The sequence below is a fragment of the Triticum dicoccoides genome, chromosome 7A (genome assembly GCF_002162155.2).
Source record: "Triticum dicoccoides isolate Atlit2015 ecotype Zavitan chromosome 7A, WEW_v2.0, whole genome shotgun sequence".
NCBI classification, from domain to species: Eukaryota; Viridiplantae; Streptophyta; class Magnoliopsida; order Poales; family Poaceae; genus Triticum; species Triticum dicoccoides.
This window is the reverse complement of record NC_041392.1, coordinates 233,206,766-233,213,979: the sequence shown is the minus strand read 5'-3', so window position 1 is coordinate 233,213,979 and position 7,214 is coordinate 233,206,766.

Sequence of the window (7,214 nt, the reverse complement as noted above, 5' to 3'; positions counted from 1 at the left end):
CGTCGGGGAAGGCGGCCGGCTCCGGCGAGGGAAGGGGCGCCTCTGGCCCGGTGGCGGGCGCGGGCGGGCCGGCCACGGGCCATCGCGGGCTTCGGCGGCGCGACGATGTGAGCGCCTGGCGGAGCGAATCTGGTGATGCCACGTGGCGGTGGACACGTCGTTCGGACACGTCCGTCGGCAGGAAAATGTCCGGTGGACGGCGGGTGGAGATGGATCTAGGGTTTTCGGGGGAGGAGAAGGACAATTTCGGAGGGGGCTTTAAATAGGCATAGGAGGAGCTAGGAGAGTCCAAATGAGGTGCGGTTTTCGGCCATGCGATCGTGATCGAACGCTCTAGATGATGGAGATGGTTTTGGTGGGTTTTGGGCCAACTTGGAGGGGTGTTGGGCTGCAACACACACGAGGCCTTTTCGGTTCCTCGGTTAACCGTTGGAGTATCAAACGAAGTCCAAATGGTACGAAACTTGACAGGCGGTCTACCCGTAGTAAACCAAGGCCACTTGGAAAGTCTCGGTCCAATCCGGAAATGTTTAATCCCCACACACGAAAGAAAGGTAGAAATGACCACCGGAGGAGAACGAAGCGCCGGAATGCAAAACGGACAACGGGGAAAAAGCTCGAATGCATGAGATGAAGACGTATGCAAATGCAATGCACATGATGACATGATATGAGATGCATGACAACGACAACAACACACGGAGACAAAAACCCGAACCCGAGAAAATAAAATAACTTAACGCTGGAAACGGCAAGAGTTGGAGTACATATTGGGAAAATCATATCCGGGGTGTTACAACACTCCACCACTACGAAAGGATCTCGTCCCGAGATCTAGGACTGAAAGAACGCCGGGTACTCAGAACGGAGGTGATCCTCGCGTTCCTAGGTAGCTTCACGGTCGGAATGGTGTGACCACTTGACTTTGAGGAATTTGATTGACTTGTTGCGAGTCTTGCATTCAGTCTCTTCAAGAATTGCAACGGGGTGCTCACGATAAGAGAGATCTTCTTGGAGCTCAATGTCCTCGAAGTTGACGGTGCAGTCAGGAGCCTTGAAGCACTTTCGAAGCTGAGAGACATGGAACACGTCATGAACATTTGCAAAGTTTGATGGAAGGTCGAGTTGATAGGCGAGATCGCCTCTCTTGCTGACGATCTTGAAAGGTCCCACGTATCTAGGGGAAAGCTTCCCTTTGATACCGAAGCGACGAGTACCTTTCATTGGAGAGACGCGGAGGTAAACATGATCTCTGATCTCGAAAGCCAAATCACGGTACTTACTATCATAGTAGCTCTTCTGGCGGGATTGGGCTGCTTTGAGGTTATCTCGGATGACTTTGCACATTTCCTCTGCCTCTGTGATTAAGTCATTTCCCAAAAGCTGACGTTCACCGGTTTCGGACCAGTTGAGAGGGGTACGACACTTCCTGCCATACAGAATTTCAAATGGGGCCTTGCCCGAACTTGCTTGAAAACTGTTGTTGTAGGAGAATTCAGCATATGGAAGACAATCCTCCCACTTCATGCCGAAGGAGATCACACAAGCCCTGAGCATATCTTCAAAAATCTGGTTGACACGCTCGACTTGACCGCTAGTTTGAGGATGGAAAGCTGTGCTGAAGCGGATGTTGGTGCCCATGGCCTTCTGAAAAGAATCCCAAAACTTGGAGGTAAAGATGCTGCCACGGTCTGAAGAGATCACTTGTGGAATACTGTGCAGAGAGACGATTTGAGAGGTATAGAGCTCTGCCAATTGAGCTGCAGTGATTGACTCTTTGATAGGCAGAAAGTGAGCCACTTTGGTGAGTTTGTCGATGACAACGAATATAGCATCATTGCCACGCTTGGACTTTGGAAACCCAGTCACGAAGTCCATCTCAATGTGGTCAAACTTCCATTCTAGAATGGCAAGAGGTTGGAGGAGACCAGCTGGCCTTTGGTGTTCTGCCTTCACTCTTCTGCAGACATCACACTCATTCACGAATTGAGCAATCTCGCGCTTCATTCGAGTCCACCAATAAGCCTGCTTGAGGTCCTGATACATCTTCGTGCTCCCAGGGTGGATGGAGAGGAGAGAATTGTGAGCCTCATTCATGATAACCTTACAAAGATCACCTTTGGGCACCACAATACGATCCTCGAAGAAGAGAGTATCCTTGTCATCAAGGCGGTAGCACTTGTACTTGGGTTGACTCTTGGCAATCCCAATCTTCACCTTTTTCACCATAGCATTAAGAAGCTGGGCTTGGCGAATCTGGTCTTCCAAGGTAGGAGAGACATGAAGGTTGGCGAGGAAACCTTGAGGAAAAACTTGCAGATTAAGTTTGCGGAAAGCTTCACAAAGCTCGGGTTGATAAGGCTTGAGAATAAGACTGTTGCAATAAGCCTTCCTGCTCAATGCGTCAGCAATCACATTGGCCTTGCCTGGAGTATACTCGATACTCGGATTATACTCTTGAATCATTTCGACCCATCGAGTCTGCCTGAGGTTGAGATTAGGCTGAGTGAAGATGTACTTGGGACTCTTGTGATCAGTGAAAATGTCCACTTTTCTTCCCAATAAGAGATGTCTCCAAGTCAAAAGAGCATGCACAACTGCCGCCAACTCGAGGTCATGAGTGGGGTAGTTCTTCTCGTTGGGCTTCAACTGGTGAGAGGTATAAGCCACAACCTTCTTATCTTGCATCAACACTGCGCTAAGACCTTGGAGAGATGCATCGCAAAAGACCTCGTACGGCTTGGATTCATCAGGCGGAGTCAGAACTGGAGCGGTGACCAATTTCTCTTTCAAAGTGTTGAAAGCAATGTCACACTCGGAGACCAAACGTACTTGACGTGCTTCTGGAGAAGATTTGAGAGAGGCTTCGCGATGTTAGAAAAGTTATCAACGAATCTTCGACAGTAGCTTGCGAGACCGAGGAAGCTACGGAGTTGCTTCACATTCTGAGGAGGTTCCCAATTCACAATTGCAGACACCTTCTCAGGATTCATCGCAATGCCCTTGGCAGAGATGATATGACCAAGATAAAGAACCTCATCAAGCCAAAATTCGCACTTGGAGAACTTGGCGTAGAACTTGTGTTCCCTGAGCTTATCGAGTACCAAACGCAAGTGCTTGGCATGATCTTCCTTGTTCTTCGAAAAGACCAAAATGTCGTCGAGATAGACCAAAACGAAGTCATTGGTGTAGGCGTTGAAGATGAAGTTCATCATGCGAGAGAAAGTCGGAGGAGCATTGACAAGGCCAAAAGACATGACAGTGTATTGATATGACCCATAGCTTGTCCTGAAAGCCGTCTTGGGAATATCTTGCTCACGGATTTGAATCTGATGATAACCCATACGGAGATCAAGCTTGGAGAATACTTGGGCACCTTTGAGTTGTTCGAATAACTCGTTGAAGTTGGGAAGTGGGTATTTGTTCTTGATGGTCTTCTTGTTCAATGGACGGTAATCAACACAAAGTCGGTTCGTTCCATCCTTCTTCTTCACAAAAAGAACACCACAACCCCACGGAGAAGAACTAGGTCAGATGAGGCCCATTCTCTCTTGAATATCGAGTTGCTTCTTCAGCTCCTTCAACTCTTCAGGTCCGAGCTTGTAAGGACGCTTGCACACTGGTTCTGTGCCAGGTTCAAGATCGATGACGAATTTAACTGGCCGGTGCGGAGGCATTACTGGAAGCTCTTCTGGAAAAACTTCTTGATATTCGCAAACGACTGGGATCTGCAAGATAACATCCAGTTCACCCTTCTCATTGAGAGAAAACAGACGGATAATATTATCCCGAGCAGCAAAGACAATTACATCCTCAGACGAATGAGTCAATTGAATCTTCCTGGCTGCACAATCAAGATGCGCCTTGTGCTTAGAAAGCCAATCCATTCCGAGAATCAATATCCGAGTCACCAAGAACCGTTGGAGAAGATAGAAATTTGTAGTCGCCCAAAGTGATAGTAACATCCGGAGCAATGGAGTTAGCATGCATGCGCCTACCGGGAGAGACAATTGCTAATGGACTAGGCAAAATTTGCAGAGCCAAACCATGCTTAGATGAAAACGGTCTCGAGATGAAACAATGCGATGCACCCGTGTCAAAAAGAACTTTAGCTGGAATATCGTTAATAGGAAGGTTACCCATGATGACATCTGACGAGTCCTTTGCCTGAGCTGCGTTCATCAAGTTGACCTTGGCGTGCTTGGGGTTATGCTTGACCACAGCTGTACTTGCCGATCTCATAGGAGGAGGAGGAGGAGGAAGACGCCTCTGGTTGAAGCATTTGTTGGCATAGTGACCCTTCTATTGGCACTTGTTGCACGTGGCCTCTGAAAGCGGACGGTGATACGGAGCACTCGATCTTGGAGCTTGAGACGATGTCTTGTTCTGAAAACCAGGGTTGGGTGGGTGGGAAGATCCACTGCCACCTTTGCTCTTCTGCTGATACGGCTGATGGAACGGAGGAGGAGGAAGCCAATACTTCTGCTGCTTGGCCACTTGAGTAGAGGAAGAAGGAGTTGTGTCTCTGACTCGCTTCTTGGAAGCATCACACCTCAGTTGAGCAGCCTCTTGCTTGAATGCCATGTTGTAGAACTCATCGTACCTCAAGGGCTCAAAGAGAACAAGAGCTAGCTGGATTTCTTCTCTGAGACCACCCCTGAACTGGTATATCATGCTCTTCTCATCAGGTACGTCCTGCTTAGCAAAGCGGGTGAGCTTCTGAAACAACTTGTTGTAGTCATAGACAGACAAAGAGCCTTGCTTCAGGTTGCAAAATTCCTCACGCTTGCTCTCAACCACGCTCTGAGGAATATGATGAGCTTTGAAATCTTGGCAGAATTCATCCCAGGTAATCACACGTCCTCCTCTGGAATCCTTGTACTGCTGGAACCATTCTGCAGCTTGGTCTTTGAGTTGGAAGGAAGCGAACTTGACGAAGTCCTCAGGCCTGACGTTACTGCAGTCGAAATGCTTGCACAGATCCACGAGCCAATCGTCAACATCAGTAGCCTCAACACAATTGCTGAAAGTCTTTGGCCCGTTAGCAAGGAACTGGTTGAGTGTAGCAAAGTGATTATGATTGTTGCCTTGGTTGCCTTGGTTCGCTTGATTGCGCTCTTGAAGAATTTGCATGATCAACTGTGTGTTTGCATTGGTTGTGGCCATCACAGCTTGCCATGCCTCCGGAGGAGGTGGAGGTGGTGGCGGATCCTGATTCTGATTCTGATTGGTGCTCTTAGTGGGAGCCATCCTGAAGAGGGTGACAACCGTTAGCACAATGACAGATAAGATGAAGCTGAATCCAACGGAATGAAATTTGCAACATAAAGTCTTCACATCCGAACATAAGAACGAATGCATTCCACTTGAAATGGTCACATATCCATAAATTGAGAAGCCACTTAAAATTTAGGTAGAGGAATAAATCAACAAGGTACGGATCAAGAACGAATACTCGGTAAGAAATCCTAATCTCAAACCAAATATCCGTGGGAGAAGAACTAGAGCTACAAGAATTCCCACCTATGGAACTCCCGAACCTTTCTGGTTATGCAATCAGGTGTTGGGGATACAGGGGAAGCATAATATCTCACCCAAATCTAGCAAATCCTACATCCAGCTGTATCCATCCTTCAACACGTAACCGAGAAAAACTTCGGAAACCATCTACCTCAACCTTCGAAAAGCACCGTTATACAAGTTATGGTGATACTCCCGAACTCCCGCCCCAGTACTGGGTGGCGTCGAGGTTATCTCACCAATGAACTGCATAATAGAGATTTTCGATGTCAGCGTACTAAACTCAGGTATTCCAGAACTGCAACGATAAAATTGTGACGACAACACCTCGGAGCTCAACTCGCCGGGACACTTCCACAACCCCTAAAGACAGGAGGCACCAAGAACAATGTTCTCGTCACAAAACCATCAGAACGATTCTAAGATACCCGCGTGATCCTAAATTTTTTTTAGTGAAATTTGAGAAGAGAAGAGTCAAAACTTCTATGTCAGGATGCCTTACCAGAGCGATGAGGAGACTGGGGAGTAAAAAAAATTATAAACACTCCGATATATAATTCCTAAATGACTCAAAACATTTTTCTAGACACAACAACGGCTGCTAAAAACGATCAAGCAATGGGGGCTCCTAAGGTCGGGGAAGGCTCTGATTATCAACTTGTAACGCCCTTGATGCGGCTATAGCTCCCACGTGTCGAGGCACGACTTAGAGACATAACCGCATTGAAAGCAATGTCGCAAGTTAGGCAATCTTCACAACATCCCATGTAATATAGATAAAAAAGGGGAGATACATAGTTGGCTCACACTCGCCACATCAATCAAAGTACATAAATAGCATTACAACATTCAAACACTCATGGCCCGACTACGGCGCCAAAATAAAAGATAACCCAACATGCGACACGGTCCCAATCACCCCAACTGGGCACCACTACTGATCATCAGGGAAAGACACGTAGTATCGGTGTGAGTCCTCGTCGAACTCCCACTTGAGCTCAAGCACGTCATCTGGAACGGAACCATCAGGCCCTGCATCTGGTTTGGAAGTAATCTGTGAGCCACAGGGACTCAGCAATCTCGCACCCTCGTGATCAAGACTATTTAAGCTTAATAGGAAAGGCAAGGAAAATATGTGGAGCTACAGCAAGCGACTAGCATATATGGTGGCTATCCTGTTCGCAAAAGAGAGCGAGAAGAGGAGGCAAAGCGCGAGCGAGTAACTAGAGGGCATCCTGCGGCAAGCATTACTCCAACACCGTGTTCACTTCCCGGACTCCGCCGAGAAGAGACCATCACGGTAACTCACATAGTTGATTCATTTTTAATTAAATTAAGGTTCAAGTTATCTACAACCGAACATTAACAAATTCCCATCTGCCCATAACCGCGGGCACGGCTTTCGAAAGTTCAAATCCCTGCAGGGGAGTCCCAACTTAGCCCATGACAAGCTCTCACGGTCAACGAAGGAATAGACCTCCTCCCGAGACGTTCTGATCAGACTCGGTATCTCGGTTCTTCAAGACACTTCGACAAGTTAAAAACAAAACCAGCAACACCACCCGAATGTGCCTACAAATCCCGATAGGAGCTGCACATATCTTGTTCTCAGGGCACACTCAGATTGTCTTAGGTACGGGTAGGCCAGCCCAGAGTTGCCCCTGGTAGCCACCGGCAGCTGACAGGTGGACCAA